At 39.8% G+C, this 16,880-nt stretch overlaps 1 protein-coding gene across 3 annotated transcripts in view; it reads left to right on the top strand.

Moving 5' to 3' along the window:
* Window positions 1–16,880, top strand: part of PTPRG (protein tyrosine phosphatase receptor type G) — a 926,569-nt gene that overhangs the window by 235,018 nt on the left and 674,671 nt on the right. The window lies entirely within an intron of this gene.

Raw genomic sequence — 16,880 nt, 5'->3', positions numbered from 1 at the left:
TTGACATTGGTCAATGTGTGTGTACTGTTCCTGGTCATTTTATCCCATGTGTAACCACCATAAAAGTCAAGATACAGCATGATTTAATCACCGCAGTGACTTCCCTCATTCTACTCCTTTTCAATCACACTCCTCCTCACACCACACCACCCATTCTTGATATCCACTAACCTGTTTTATGTGTCTATGGTTTTGTCATTTGGAGAGTGTCCTGTACATGGAATCATACAGTTTGTGACCTTTTGAGGTTTGGTGCTTTTGCTCGCATGGTGTTCCGGTGTCCTCAGGTGTGTACCAGTAGCTCGCTCCCCCGCACATGGGCACAGCTGCCCCACAGCTGCCAACCATTCACCAACTGAGCGGGATTTTGTTTTTTTCCAGTTCCTGCTTGCTTCAGAACAGTGAGTTGTTAACAGTTGTGTACAAGTTTATGTGTGGACAGTAGTTTTACTTTTCTGGGACAAATACCTAGGAGTACAATTGCTATGTCATATGGGAAATGGTTTTTTTTAAGAAACTGCCAAACTGTTTTTCAAAATATGTGTATTATTCCACATTCCCACTTCTTCCCGCATTCCCCGCGGCTCGGGGTGTCGTCTCTGGCAAACGTCTCTCTTGTCCCTTGCGCACTTTGTAACTGGATCTTGTTTTTTGACTCTTCATTTTTGAGAGTTCTCCACACAGTCTAGATAGTTGTAGTCCCCTGTTGCACATGTGCTTTGTAAATAAGTTTTCTCTTTCTGTAGCTTGGTCCTTCTTCCTCTCAACAAGGCCCTTTATAAAAAGTTCTTAAATTACATGAAGTCTAATTTATTAATTTCTTCTCCTCAGTCCTTTGTTTGGTTTCATCTGAGAATTCTTCACCAAGTCCCAGGTCCAGCAGGTTTTCTTCTTTACTATTCCCTAAAAGTTTTACAGCTTTAGTTTACATGTAAATTTATAATCCGGTTTGTAATACTACATAATTTATATAAGTTACATGGTTTAGGTCAAGATTCTTTTTCTGTTTTTCCCCTATGTCTACCCAGTTGCTCTACAGAGCACCATTTTTTGAAATGATTGTTCTCCATTGAATTGCTTTTGTACCTTGATCAAAAAGCAGTTGGGGCCCTGGCCAGTTGGCGCATTGGTAGAGCTTCGGCCTGGCGTGCAGAAGTCCCAGGTTCGATTCCCGGCCAGGGCACACAGGAGAAGTGCCCATCTGCTTCTCCACTCCTCCCCCTCTTCTTCCTCTCTGTCTCTCTCTTCCCCTCCCGCAGCCAAGGCTCCATTGGAGCAAAGATGGCCTGGGCGCTGAGGATGGCTCCTTGGCTTCTGCCCCAGGTGCTGGAGTGGCTCTGGTCGCAACAGAGCTACGCCCCGGAGGGGCAGAGCGTCACCCCCTGATGGGTGTGCCGGGTAGATCCCGGTCGGTCGCATCCGGGAGTCTGTCTGACTGTCTCTCCCCATTTCCAGCTTCAGAAAAATACAAAAAAACCCCACAAAAAACAAACAAACAAAAAAAGCAGTTGGCTGTACTGTGTAGGTCTCTCTGAATTCTCTATTCTGCTCCATTGATCTGGGTTTCTGTCTGTCTGCTAATACCACACACTCTTGATTACTGTAGCTCTATAACAAGTCTTAACATTGGGTAGAGGAATTCTTACTCTCCATTCTTCCTTTTTGATTGTATTCTCTTTTGAAGACGTGAGTCTTACCCCCCAACCTTATTATTATTTTGTTGCTGGAATAACCACTGTGTTCAGTACAGTTGACCTCAGTGCCCCCTTGAGAAGTCTTCTCTTTAATGTGGCTCATTTTATCATGAGGATCAGTTCCAACAGATTGGCGATGTCTGCTAGTAATCTGTTTTATTTTATTCTGTTTCTGGAATCTAATTTGGAGCAGCATTGAGAGTATAAAGCTTTGCTTAGCAGGAGAGTGCTGTGACATTTGACGGATACCTGCCTCAGGTTTAAGATAGGCACATGGTGGCAACACACTGGTTGCTTTTCTTATGGGTGTTCTATCAGTCAGTGCTGTGAGCTGGCGGAAGCAGAGCCGATGTTTATGACTGTAGCTGGGATAGGTGAATGGAGGACAGATATTCCCCACACATTTAATCCGTGACCTCTTTAGTCTAAATATTTTCAATGAATCAGCATGCTGTGTTTGTGACCTTGCAACGTAAATCCCAGAGGAGCTGTAGTTCATATTTCCATATGTAGCTACACTGTCTTTGGGCTTCTGGTCATCCTGCTGTCTACTGCTGACTCTTTCAAGTGAAGGGATCTCTTGATTTATGACTTGGTGGGATTTTTTTTCCCACCGTGGATGGAGATGGGCATGGGTTAGTGGTTGAGAACATATGGGATTTGGATGTTAGAATATTTCTGGAAGAATTGGGTGAATAATGTTTGGGGAATATGTTATCAAATCTCACTGTATGAAGAATTTTTATAATAGAAATATATGATCATTAAGTGGAGAACACCAAAATAATTGTAAGCAGATCCTTTCTCTCCAAGGACACACAAGGTGACTTTAGGACCATTTCATAATCCAGTAAAGACTGGAAGTTGAATTGTGTTTCCTTTAATGCCTGACTTAAAAGGGCCTGTTCAGATGCCTGAAGTTTCATCACTAAGGGTTGTTATGAATGTACATTTGCACCCCCAGAAATCTCATTAGATTGTTCGAGTTGTGATGTGTTCAGTTGTTCCCACTTATTAAGATTGAGCTATAGAATTGAATTTAGATTTTTTATGGCATGTTTCTTATTTTTAATGCAGTTGTTTAAAAATGGAAGAGGAAAGGGAGAGGCCTGGAGCTCAAATTGTTGAGAATGTTTCAAGTCATTCTAGTCAAATCATAATTTTCACCAAGTTTGTGACTCTTACACAGACAATTAATACATATCAAATTTATATAGTTAATGAGACAAACAATAGTATGGTAAGGCTGGTTGAGAGGACATCGGAGGAACTGAGTGTTTTTAGCTAATAAGGAATGCTAGAATAGGATTGCCGGTTAGATCTAACCCTGGTTAATAGCCTACAGAGTTTAAAACCGTAATCCATTTTTCTTTTTTGAAACTGGACATAAATATACAGATTGATGTGTAACTTCCCCAAGCCTAGCATTCAATTTTAGTGAACAGTAAGTCAAACTATAGTACATTCTTCTAGGTAATTAAATAACTTTTGGGTGCATTTGTTAAATAGGATCCAATATGGTATGAAAAGAAATGCCACATTCTCTTCACCTGATTTCCATGTTTGGGTTCATTTTTCTTATCAGCAGTTTGTGAAGCTTCATGGAGACTGACAGTTGCTGAGTTTTATCTACTTTACGGCTTGGCTTTGCTTTTGGCTAATGTTGATAGCTGATCCACCTGTCTTCCAAGCTGAATCAGTCTACAAGCTTGCATTGGAACTGTTAACAATACTTACTTTTCTCTTCTCCTCCTCTATTGACATTTCCCACTTTCAGTCTCATTCCCATCCTCACTTCTTTTTTTTATCCTGTTAGAGTGCAGTCACCTCTCTTATATTTACTTAGCATCCTGGCTAAGCAGGATGGCTGGCTGGAGAAGACTGAAGTACATACCAAGTCCTGAACTACACTGCTCACAAAAATTAGGGGATCAGAGAATGTGCAGATACTCTAGTACTTTCAGCCTTTTGTATAGTGCATCTGCACCAATGAAATGAAAGTTGGTTTTGCATTCATTTGCATAACTGAAGAACTTTCTTTGACTTGTTGTTTGCTTTTCTAATGTTCTTGTTTAATAAAAAATTAAATGCTTCTTTTTTTATCACTTCATATTTATTTTGAAATATCTCCTAATTTTTGTGAGCAGTATATTTACTTTGCTTTTTTGAGCTTGAACACAACTCTGCCATATCCTACCTATATGACCTGTAAACTTCCATTTTGATCATCTAAAATGGGTTGAACAATGCTGTTTATTTGTAGGGATGTCCTGAGGATTAAAAGATTAAAATGATAACTAGCACATAAGTTTTCTATTAAGATTATTTCTAAGATATGTAGATATGTATGTATGTATGTGTCTATCTATCAATTATCTGTCAGTCATCTTGTTGTTTTACATAGTAGATGTTCTCTAAAGGATCTGCAAACTCACTTGTTTAAAAGGATGAGGGAACACACCATAAATAACTGACACATTTTATAAGAGTAAGTAAAGTGGGAGAACTGGCAGTTAATACCTGCTGTCTTCTGTTGGGGTCTGAATAATGATTGGTAGGGAAGGGCTGGTGGTAAAGTTTATATTAAGTGAAGGTGACCCAAAGTGTATCTTGAGTCACTTGTTGACATATGGTTCAGTATGACTTGATATTAACAATTTCTAAAGAGAATACTAAAGACTGATTATCACATATTCTTTCCCCTTTGCAATGTTGGCTATTGATTGACAGGACATGCTGTGTTTATGGGCTCCAGGTAGGGGGCTACCAGTTAGCCATGTTTAGTCTTGGTTGATTTAGAGTGTTCAACAAGAGACGCAAAGTCGTTCACATTAGACCATGTCAGAACTGGAAGTGACCAATTCCTGCTTTGTACAGACAAAACAGTTGGATTTGGGCAAAATTACATGGCCTGTTAGTGTGGTACTTTTAATTTTCATGGAAATGACCTTTACTTTTGTACACTCTTCAACTTTGAGAGTTCATAAAGTTAAACCCAGACTCATTTTTGAAAGATATATCACACATTAAAAAATGATTTCATTGATTATTGGAACAGAGGAGGAAAATACACCCAAATTTTAACAGTGGTTACCATTATTTTTATTTTTTATGTACTCCTTGTCTATTTCATGTACTCTGCTCATTAATGTACTTTACCTAATGGGATTTTACAATGAATATTTATTGCTTTTATAATCAGAAAAAGCAGTAAATGCTTTAAAAAATAATTTATTATGGAAATTCCTAGGTGTGTGATGTGATTATTGATCAGTTTCATGGTCCAAAGATTGTTGCCAGCAAAGTCATGGTTCCTTATTTCATTTCTTCCAGCAAAATGATGGCACATCTTACTGTGCTATTTCCATGTTTGGATGGCTCTTCCTTAGGTCTGCAGTGACTTCTTTGATGGAACGGGGTTAGCGACCACAGACCACCGCAGGGCATGTGAGTTGCCGGCCCCACGCCCGCGCTGCTGGCCCGCAGGGGAAACTGTCTGTTTTGGCAGAGCCAGGGGCCTGTCTTGCCTTGCTGGGCTGAGACCCACCAACTGTTGCAGCCACAGTGCCACAGCTGCTGTGCTTCTACCCTTACTGGGATTAGCCGTGCAGACCTCTCTGGTTCTAACCAGGCCACATCTGCTGTGCATCCCGTGACGACCAAAACCCAGAGCTGAAAGAAATGCAGAACACACTTTTTATCTCCAGGCTTTCTGCAGACACATCAGTTTAGAGGACTTAATTAAAAATAATTTTCTAAACTTATTTTATAAAACCAGTTTTCATTTTCCTTGTCTTTCATTAACTGTGCAGTTTCATTGTTGATGATGTGTGCAAATTAGTGTTGCTCAGAATGTGGTCTGCTAACCACCTGCATCTGATCCCAGAAGGAGTTTTTAAAATATTTATTCTGAAGCCTCACTGTAGACCAAAAGAATCATGATCTTAGGGATGAAGTCCTGCACCAACACTTGACCCCGTGATTTGGGCCCAAGGCATGTCCTGTCCTCTTGTAGAGAGGGCACAGCATTAGAAAGCCTATGATGGGTGGTCATAGGCAGAATTGAGCACTGGCAGGAATACGTAGTCTTCAAAAGGTTGTCTTTGGATTTAAAATTTGGGAAAAGTCCTCAAGTCACGTTACCTGGAAAATGTTCGTGGTCGTTGTGAGAAGGAAACTGTGTTTCCAGGTTAAACATAGGGATTCATTAGATTTGGTTTTGTTGAAATAGTAATTTCAAAAAATCAAACTGTTCTCTGTAATGCTTTGTCCCCTTAACTTAGCCCTCTAGAAAAGAGAATAGCTCACATGCCAACCACTGTGATATTGTTCTTGAATTCTTCAGTGTCTAGCCATTAGGCCTCTTGTTGATTTATGAGCCTTACATTTTCATAGCTGAAGCAATGAAGAGACCAGTGGACCATATGTCTCTGTAAAAATACTCCTCTGCCCACGGAGTCTCTTGAATAGAAGAGAGAAAACAAAAGAAATTGAGCTCCCTAATGTGTGGGAAGGGGTAGAATGAAAATAGGTGGAGGGAGGGTTTCGTTAGAGTATTTTAGGTCACATTTGGTACCTGCGGCTGGAGCATTGCAGGGAATATTTCATCAAAAAGACAAGCTAACTTCCATGGTGCTAATGTGATATGTTTCAGATATTTTACATGGAGATTTAGTTGTTTTATTTTTGCCAGTCTATCCAAAATATCATTTGAACATGTAATTAAAATGAAAAACGTTAATGGGCCATTTTACACTCATTTTGCGTGCTAAGTATTTTAAATCCAGTGTGTATTTTTACACTCACAGCACATCTCCCTTTAAGGTAGCCTGTGTGGCTGGCTGGAGGCTAGCTACTGTCTCGGATGGAGCTGTTCTGAAGGCTTCTTTTCAATCCCCGAATCACAGTTAAAATGTGAACATATGCTTGTGTGGAACATTTGTTTTCTGTTTTGCAGAAAGTGAACTGTTTTCTCAGCAGTTAGTTGGTGTTAGTGTAATGTCTCCCCGTGTACGCTGTAGTGTTAGAATTCTCTTTGTAAATGTTACAATAATTTTTAGGAATTATCATTTTTATTATAGTATTTTTAGTTGTGACTACAGCATTTTTACAGTGGGGATTTTTTTAGTGTGAAATATTTTAAAAGGATAATCAAAACAATTTATTTTGGGACACAAGATTGGGGCATCTAGGTACCTACTGGGCTCCTTGAGACAGAATATGTAAAATTAAAATTGGCCATGGGAGTACTAGTCCAAAGGTCACTTTGAACCAGTGCAAATATATTCTGTGCTAACATTTTATATTTGGGTCTCTATACAGTACATCAGAGGTAGTCAACCTTTTTATACCTATCGCCCATTTTTGTATCTCTGTTAGTAGTAAAATTTTTTAACTGCCCACTGGTTCCACAGTAATAGTGATTTATAAAGTAGGGAAGTAACTTTACTTTATAAAATTTATAAAGCAGAGTTACAACAAGTTAAAGCATATAATAGTAATTACTTACCAAGTACTTTATGTCGGATTTTTGCTAAGTTTGGCAGAATATATCTTTATAAAACAACTTACTATAGTTAAATCTATCTTTTTATTTATACCTTGGTTGCTCCGCTACTGCCCACCGTGAAAGCTGGAGCGCCCCCTAGGGGGTGGTAGGGACCAGGTTGACCAGCACTGCACATGTTTTTAAAGAAACCTAAATATGTGCCATCTGTTTGCATTATGCAGCCCCTAGACTTTCTAGGGAAGAGTTTTTGCTACAACTGAAGAGAACAAAGTAAACCTTTTTCTTTCTGAAAGGAACTGAAAGTAACAGGTAATGAAAATGGAGATAACAGAAGTGAACTTGTAGCCCTGGGGTATTCTCACTAGCAACAGTAAGGTGGTTGCCTGGGCGACACCACCCAATTCCTTGGGTTATTATTATTTTTTTCTTTTAAATTTCAGACAGGTCCACATTGATTGAATCAAATAAAGCCTATGGAAGGCCTATTTCTCAGTGTTTCAGAAGGAGAAATGGTTCCATGGACTTAGAATTACGGAGAAGTATGCTTGGTATTTTATCTCCCTGCTGACTGCAGAGCATCTTTGTTTCTGAATATACTTTTATGATTATAGGCAGCTCTGAAGAGTTGCTATGACAAAATTTTTATCATCATTCAGAGATGAATTACTGTAGATTTAATTTACTAATTATCCTTTACATTGGTCACTTACTGTTCGGTTGTCCACACCTATCTGTGTTTCTTTTTTTATAAAGGATTGTTTGGGGAGGAAGATAGAAGCCAAGTTGCGTTTAAAGCCATGCACATGTCCATATTCAAACAAGGATAAAATTGTCATTTTAAAAATAGTTACCACCTAAGCTCCTCCAACATCCATTGCAGTGTGCTTTGTTCTTCATAAGTATCACACAGGCAGGTGATTTATTTTCTTGTATGATGTTGGAGGTATAGTTCCATGTGCTCGCACAGGAAATAATAGTGGCAATATATCCTTATGCCTTTCTGCCCTCATTTTGTTTGCAAATACTTGTATCTTGTTTGCCTCTCACTAGCTGCTATCTTTTTTTTTATTGACATGTATAAGCAATTAATTGCCTGACCTAACTAGTGCAAATCCTAAGTCAGGTGATAAAGGGCAAAAGGGAAATTGTAGAAAATAACGGCAAATAAAACTAAAAATGAGGTGAGTAGGCATTTTGTCACATGAATATTTTGCCTTCAGGAGCATTGCCCCCACACACAGGTGCAAGTACACATTTAATGAATGATTTGACCTGACTCACCCTGGAGCCAGGGTGATGAGCTACTGTTTCCGGCTCTTATCTGCCTCCTTCCAATCTGTGCCCTGCATTAACAGTCACTTTTTAAAATTACACTTTGATAAACATATTCTAAAATTAGATTGCTGTTATGGTTGCACAGCTCTGTAAACATACTAAAAACCATGATATCTCAATAAAGCTGCTCTAAAAGAAAGCCTACATTGGATACACTGGTTCCTCCTGGAGTCCTTCCTGTTCATTTCAAAGCCCTGAAAGTCCAGCAGGATTCAGCCCTTGTTCCTTTCAATTCCCTTCCGTTCCCCCAGTCAGCTCACCAGGCCCCCAGGTGGGCCCCCTGGGCCACAGCTTTCCTGACTCGACATCCTTACCTGTGCTGTTCTTTCATTTTGCATGTTGTCCTTATCCTCCCGGGGGCCTTCAGCTCAAGTGACATCTTCCCGATTACTGTCTCCAAGTACATTTCTTTTCTACCTACAGTCTCTGTCGCTTTATAATGTTTGTTTCATTTAATTTTCATGTTTGTTTTACCATGTATACAAATGATAATTTATGTAGTTATTGTTTGACCTGCCTAGTGGGCTGAGGTTATGAGAGGGCAGGGCCCTGTGGGATTGAGCCCTTCTGAATGTCCTGGTGTAGTAGGGTTTGACCTTGGAGAGACCATCAATACTTTAGTACATTTTACCAAACTCCTTAGGAGTTCTCTTATTACCCAGAAGGAGTTAGGAACTACTAAATGTGCAGGTATAGAATCTTCACTGACTGGCCAGATACACAGAGTTCTGGGGAATAAATAGATACTACAGGCTACTGGGTGGCTAGGGTTTAAATTGTGTCAACCTAAATTCTAGGAGGCAATAACTGAACCAAAAGTGTTTATCTGGGGTCAAGGGAATTGCAGTTCAGGAAGTATGGATTCAGGTAGAAGCCCAAACAGTGGTACCCCACAAACACACAGGAGAGACACTCAGGATTTTATGGGAAAAGAGGAGGAAGATGAAGTAAGTTGTATTAAAAGAGTTCATTGGTGCAAGAAGAGGAGGCCCTGGCTGGTTGGCTCAGCGGTAGAGCGTTGGCCTGGCGTGCGGGGGACCCGGGTTCGATTCCCGGCCAGGGCACATAGGAGAAGCGCCCATTTGCTTCTCCACCCCCCCTCCTTCCTTTCTGTCTCTCTCTTCCCCTCCCGCAGCCAAGGCTCCATTGGAGCAAAGATGGCCCGGGCGCTGGGGATGGCTCCTTGGCCTCTGCCCCAGGTGCTAGAGTGGCTCTGGTCGTGGCAGAGCATCGCCCCCTGGTGGGCAGAGCGTCCCCCCCTGGTGGGTGTGCCGGGTGGATCCCGGTCGGGCGCATGCGGGAGTCTGTCTGACTGTCTCTCCCCGTTTCCAGCTTCAGAAAAATACAGAAAAAAAAAAGAGGTAAGGTTAGATCTGTACTTCACAGACTGGTTTGAAATTTGAAAGACTAAGTTTATACCCATTGATTGGTTAACAATGATTGGTCATCAGCTGTGTCAGTTTTCATCATTTTTTATTTTTTATAAACAGGGTGTTCTCCTTCTCCCTGACTTCTCTGAATGTTGTTGGGTTGCTTCATTGAGGAGGATAAATAAAACAAGGTATAGGGCAGTGTCTCTGAGCTGGCTTCTAATACTCCGTTGTAACATGGCTCCACTCATGCCATACTTCATAATGCTGTTTTCTTATCTGGCCCAAGAGCTTCCAGGCTTCTGGGGAACTAATCTACTTAGGTCTATCCACAACTGTGTGTGTTACCTTGAGCAAAGGGGGTATCATGGTTGGAGTGCCCTCTGTATTTGACCCCCCAAACCCAGGGCTTAGGACTTGTGCCTACAATGTGTTTTCTCTGTCTCCTATGGTTTGGGAATTACCTTGCTGCATATTTTTTTATCTTTTTTTTGTGACAGAGACAGAGAGAGTCAGAGAGAGGGACAGATAGGGACAGACAGGAATGGATAGAGATGAGAAGCATCAATTTTTTGTTGCAGCACCTTAGTTGTTCATTGATTGCTTTCTCATATGTGCCTTGACCATGGACCTTCAGCAGACCGAGTAACCCCTTGCTTGAGCCAGCGACCTTGGGTCCAAGCTGGTGAGTTTTGCTCAAACCAGATGAGCCCGCGCTCAAGCTGACGACCTTGGGGTCTCGAACCTGGGTCCTCTACGTCCCAGTTCGATGCTCTATCCACTGCGCCACCGCCTGATCAGGCATCTTGGTGCATATTTTTTGTGACCATGAAGCTCACTATAACTGAGTTCTGAGATGTGGAACCTGTGCTCAGTGCTGGCATGGTTTGCTGGGGTTGGTAGAGGCACCATGGTTTTGAACTGGGCACCCAATAACATTTAAGTTGAGGGGGTTTTTTTGGACCATTTCTTTTTGCTCTATAAAAAATACCCATTTCTTTAAGTATTTTTTATTCAGTATTTCACAGGGACTATGTGTATATAAATGACTCAACTGTACGGGCTGGGGCAAAAGTAGGTTTACAGTTATGAGTATGTGAAACAATTTATTTATTCTTGTATTATGATTGTGTTATTTTCTATAAACAACTATAAACCTACTTGTTTAAGAAGCCCAAGTTCTAAAGCTTTTTCTTTATTTCTTGGGAAAAAAGTTTATTAGACAGTCATGATTACAAATTTTAAACAGAAAAAATATATAAAGAGAATTTATCAATCAATGTACCACTTTGTTTCTCTAACTCCAGCTATAATTTAATATTTTTTTCCTTGAGTAGAGGTTTATTTTTTATAGGCAATAACCAGTGTTTTATTATTGTAATTGGGTATTCTCCACATCATGTTAGAATAAAGTCATTCTGTTTTTCTGTTAATATTATTGTAACATGATTTTATCTTAGACAGTTGCCCAAAGTGTTGGAAAGCATAGACTAAACAGCTACTTTCTTTTGGATTTGTTATGTTTTTAGTTTTTGAGGCCCACGTATAAACTGTTTTTCATTTATGATGTCCACTTTTGAACAGGTGGAGTAGCTGTTAGCACAGATATTTTTATAATTCCAACAATTCAGTTTTTTGAAGAGTAGTTGTACTATAGTGTCAATTACATAGGTTTGAGAGTAAGATAAGCTTCAGCACTGTGTGTTTTGGGGCAAGTTATATGCTGTTTCTGAATAATTGTACATAAGCCACAAGATTATTGGAAGAATTATATGAGTCATTCTATTTATAGTGCATTTAAACAGTGCCTGCTTCATAGGCAATAACTGAGTTAGTAAGCAACTTACTGGACCAGGCCATGAGTAGTAAACTCAGGTGGCTATAAGAACTGGACAGGAAATAAAAATGATCAAATGGGACTGGGTGGGGTCATGATTCTTCTCTAAAAAGCTAGTTGCTATTCACCTGGCATATTGTTGTTACCTGGGAACAAAATACAGATCTCCTATTACAAAAATACAGATGTTAGTGCTCTCTCCTGGATTTTTTTCACATTGTCAATCAATTAAACACATGTGTATGCGTACAGTGGGTAAAAGAAAACTTGTGGATCAATGGCCGCTTTCATCATGATGGCCACCAGTACGCCAGCTGTGATCTGTATTTGTCGGTTCTATTGGTTATTAAGGATTTAAAGAGATGGCACAAATGTCAAATTGAGAGTCTAGCTTTGTGGCACTTGATTTTAGCACAGCATTGACTTTGACTAATCCTGATATTTTTCAGGAATATTTTAAAATCCAGAAACATGGTTCTTTGAAAACCCAGCAGTATTATAATGGATTGGAAGTGTTGATTGATTTATTTCTATCTGATGTTATAAAATATTTGAAGTCAGAAATGTAATTCCTTTTTTAGGAGGGTACTTCTGAGGCCCCCAAGTAATCAGTTTTCTAAGGTACCTTTTCTTGGAACTCTTGGGAAACATGTATTTTTATTTCTGAAGTTTTAAAACTGTGAAATAGTTAATAACAGACACATAGGTCTAATTTTTGTCCCTTTTAGTCCAATCTGATAAAGAAAAAAAAATTGAATCCTTCTTTGCAATCAGTGTTGCTTTAGAGTAAAATAATGAAGAGAGAATTTCAGCATTTTGCTTCTCCCTTTGCTGTCAGTGTTACCAGTCTGGTTAGTGTTATTCTCCCCCCCCCCCCCCCCCCCCGCCCCTTAGGACACTGCATTGCAGTGTGACTTCTCTGTCCTTGGAACTGCCTGTAAGTTTCAGTTATCTGTTTCACTTAAAACAAAGGTCATGGCTCTATGTGAGTTCTCCATACCACTTCAGATAATGAAAATTTATATTTTTGTAGTTGGGACAATAAATACATTTGAATATGATAAAATAGGTGATTTACTGTAATATAATCTTTTATATTTGAGGCCCGTTCAGTATCACCAGTAACTGGGGCACTATTTGTAATGAGGTAGTTACAAAGCAGTGCACTTCTTGGTTCTATTTGGGACACTAAGTACATTTTACTATAATTAATTGAAAGATGGGCACAAAAGAGATGAGAGGCTGATTGGAATGTTTAATTACTTTAACTATAATTTGATACTTTTGCCCATTGTAGGCACAAAAAAAGATAAAGATTTATTCACTTTAGACTATTGTGTGGTTTTAATGTTCTTAAATGCTCTTTAAAATTTAGAGAAAATTATGCTTGATAGTGATTTTGCCATCCTTGAAGGATCTTTAATTAGTTTGTTGTATAAGCGGTTATAATAGATATAAACAGCTTGCTTTAACTGCTTGTCTTCCATTCTGGAAATATGCCTTCTGGATTTGGAAACATGACTGCCTGTTACTTATTTTTAGTGGGCTGGTTTCTGGCAGTAACTCTGGCAGTGAACTAGGACTCTTCTTCTGTGGGAGCCATCCATCCATCATTCAAAGTAATTTTCATTCTGGTACCAGGGTACCAGAATTTCTTTCTTTTTTTTTTTTTTTTAAGACTTTATTTATTCATATTAGAGAGGAGAGAAGGAGGAGAGAGAGAAGGAGAGAGAGGGAGAGAGAGAGAAGAGGGGAGGAGCAGGAAGCATCAACTCCCATATGTGCCTTGACCAGGTAATCCCAGAATTTTGAACCAGCGACCTCAGCATTCCAGGTCGACGCTTTATCCATTGCGCCACCACAGGTCAGCCCAGAATTTCTTTGTTTGATGTTTTCAATTTTGGATGGAAGCTGACCAATTCTTCCAAGTGTCCAAGTCCTTTGGAATGACCTAGAGTTGGACATACGGTTAAAAGTGGAAATACCGCCTGACCTGTGGTGGCGCAGTGGATAAAGTGTCGACTTGGAAATGCTGAGGTTGCTGGTTCAAAACCCTGGGCTTGCCCAGTCAAGGCACATTTGGGAGTTGAAGCTTCCTGCTCCTCCCCCACTTCTCTCTCTCTCTCTCTCTCTCCTCTACAATGAATAAATAAATAAAAATAATTTTTAAAAAGTGCAAATATCCTCAAGTGTCACTCACTGCACTCTTTTGCTTTGAGTTGTACAAGATATGTGACCACGTTGTAGATGAAACTGAGCTGTTCTCATCACGAACTTATGGTTTCACCTCTACATAACCTCCGCATTTAACCACTTTACCTTGTGGGAGAGTATACCAGAGCTGTAATCATTGGACATTGTTGGTTCTGTAGGGTAAGTTGGAACCTAATGTGGTCGAGGAATGTGGTTATATGAATACTTTGTAGTGACTACATGCCTTTTTTGGTGGCCACCATTCGTTTTCATGATAAACAGATGCTTGTATGTAAATGTAGCACCTTTGTTAAAAACTAGAAGACATTAGTTGTACTCTGTCATTTCAATTCTGACATTTGCAGTTGTGGGAGCAAAGTGTTTATTTTTATCCCATGCAGATTCAGTGACCCTTCTTTCTGATAGTAAACCCTAAGAAAAGACATTTCTGTCAAGAACATTATCTAATGTAGTAGTGGAGCTGTTTGTTTCTTTATATGAAAATGTTCAGCCTGAAGATTAACACACAAAAGTTAACAGCTTGAAACGTTTCTCCTTCCAGTCAAAATTTCTATGAACCCTGAGAGTAAGGATTGCAGAGAATCTTTCTGATGAGTATGGTTGAAGCAGTTTGACTGGTAGTGGCACAGTGGATAGAGCATCTACCGGGGATGCTGAGGTCCCAGATTGAAACCCCGAGGTTGCCTGCTTGAGTGTGGGCTCATCCACTTGAGCATGGGCTCACTAGCTTGAGCACAGAGTTGCCAGCTTGCGTGTGGAATCATGGACTTTATCCCATGGTTGCGGCTTGAGCCCAAGGTCGTTGGCTGTAGCCCAAGGTCACTGGCTTGAGCAAGTGGTCACTGGCCCAGATTGAGCCCCCCAGTCAAGGCATGTATGAGAAGCAATCAATGAATAAATTAAAGTGCCGCAACCTTGAGTTGATGCTTCTCATCTCTCTCCCTTCCTGTCTCTCTCTCAAGATTATAGCTGAGGCAGGTGGGGTATACACTTGCTTTTATATTCCCAGAATTAAAACATTTCATTGTATGAACTATGTCCAGTAGCTCTGGGAAATGAAATCATGCACATAGGAACAGTTTTGTTGATATCATCAGTAGTAGGTAACTCTTAGGATATTTTTATAGGAAAGGATTGGGCCTTTGGGTCTGGAGACATTTTAATCTTTCTTGCTTCAGGCTGGAAATGAGGTATGTGTGGTAGAAGTTCTCAGAGGTGATAGAGTTTATGAAAATTCTCCGATGAAAATACTTGTCACTCATTTAGCTCTTTGCATAGCAACCAGATTCCCCCTGCTGAGTGAAATGTAAACAGTGGTGGCTAGTTAATGCATTGATTTTGAAATTTCCACTTTTTTTTCATTTTTATTGAATTTTTTTGGTGGGTACACTGGTTAACATAATTATTCAGGTTTTCTATTCTCAATTCTATAGCACAACATCTGTACAATGTATTGTGTGTTCACCACCCCAAGTCTGGTCCTTGCCCACTGTCGTTTATCCCTCTGTCCTTGAATGACAGGATGAAATCTCCATGTCAGAACTGAGAGACACAGATTGTCCTGGATGACGGAGTAGCTGGGGTTTTTCTTTCTAAACTCATTTCATTATTACAGTATCCAGACCTATAATAATAGGCTGCTCAAGTTTGACATTCCTCATGTCCAGGTCAATAAGCATGCACGTGTGTATGTGTTTGAGTGCATGTGTGCATGAATGTGTGTATGTGAGTGCATTTATACATGTGTGTGCATGTGTATGCTAGTTAAATTCATACTAGAGATGACCTCCTTGAGGCGGAGTCCGCGACAAGGGTGCAGGACCGAATGGCCTCTGTACCTTCCTCCCTTGTGAATCACTGTGGTCCCAGTTCTTCAAAGCATGGTGACCCCAGTAAAAACCCTTTTGAGCTTTCTGCTGACTGACAACTTCAGCTCCTGCCGTGGGCTTGTGGTATAGAACTTGGTAGGACACACGTTTGCAAAACACCAGCTCTTTTCTCTTGTTAGACACACAATAATCAAGGGCAGATTTACACTTATTATCTGTTCTGAAGAGTGAAACTAGGTATTTTCATAAGCATTCTCCATTTTTAATTGTGTAGTTAAGTTGCTGACATAAACAGGGATGTAACTTTATATTAAGGTAAGAATTAGTAGAGGCATGCGTTTACATAATTTAATTTTCTGCACAGAAGATATTGAGAATCAATAGCATGATTCATAGCCATACCATACATATCATTGTCATGCCACTGTTGGTTGGCTGTTTGAGTTTAGAAGAGTATAACGAGAATTAAAATTGATTAAATTTGGTGTGCTGAGTCTGTATCTTTGCTTGGGAACCACATACTGTTTTTTTTTTTTAAATATCTGCTCCTTACCAATAAAACATTTAGTGCTTTAATATACTCGACATACCTTCATGATTGCTGTTAAAATACTTTGTCAAATCAATAAAATACATTTGGGACTAAGACTTTGTTTTGTTTTAAATATGCAAGTGGTTCAGAGTTCATGATTATGTTGTTATTCAGGGAAAAAGTAATCACACATTACTAACATGGATGAAATAAAAGTGGACACTAAATATGACCATCTCTAATGCATAGTTTAGTTGTTAAAAGGAAATCTGGTGCTAGAGTGAGAGAGGCCTCTGCTACCTTGTTATTTTCTGAGTTGCCTCCTCAAAGAATTACTTCGAGGTGCTGGGAGTCTCCTTCCAGCCTCATGTTGTAGATGTTCGTTGTTTCTGGTAGGGGGCAGTGCATAGAAAGAGACAGCAGAAAACAAGTGGTGTGTTTGCTTGTGGCTTATATAAGCACAACATATACACATGTGGGTACACATCCCCTTCCCCCCAACACAGACACCATGAGCCTTTGATCTTTGTGTTTGTTCATTCAGTTACTCACTAGTTATT

This window comes from Saccopteryx bilineata, chromosome 10 (assembly GCF_036850765.1).
Source record: "Saccopteryx bilineata isolate mSacBil1 chromosome 10, mSacBil1_pri_phased_curated, whole genome shotgun sequence".
Classification (NCBI taxonomy): Eukaryota; Metazoa; Chordata; class Mammalia; order Chiroptera; family Emballonuridae; genus Saccopteryx; species Saccopteryx bilineata.
This window is presented reverse-complemented; position numbering and strand designations above follow the sequence as displayed.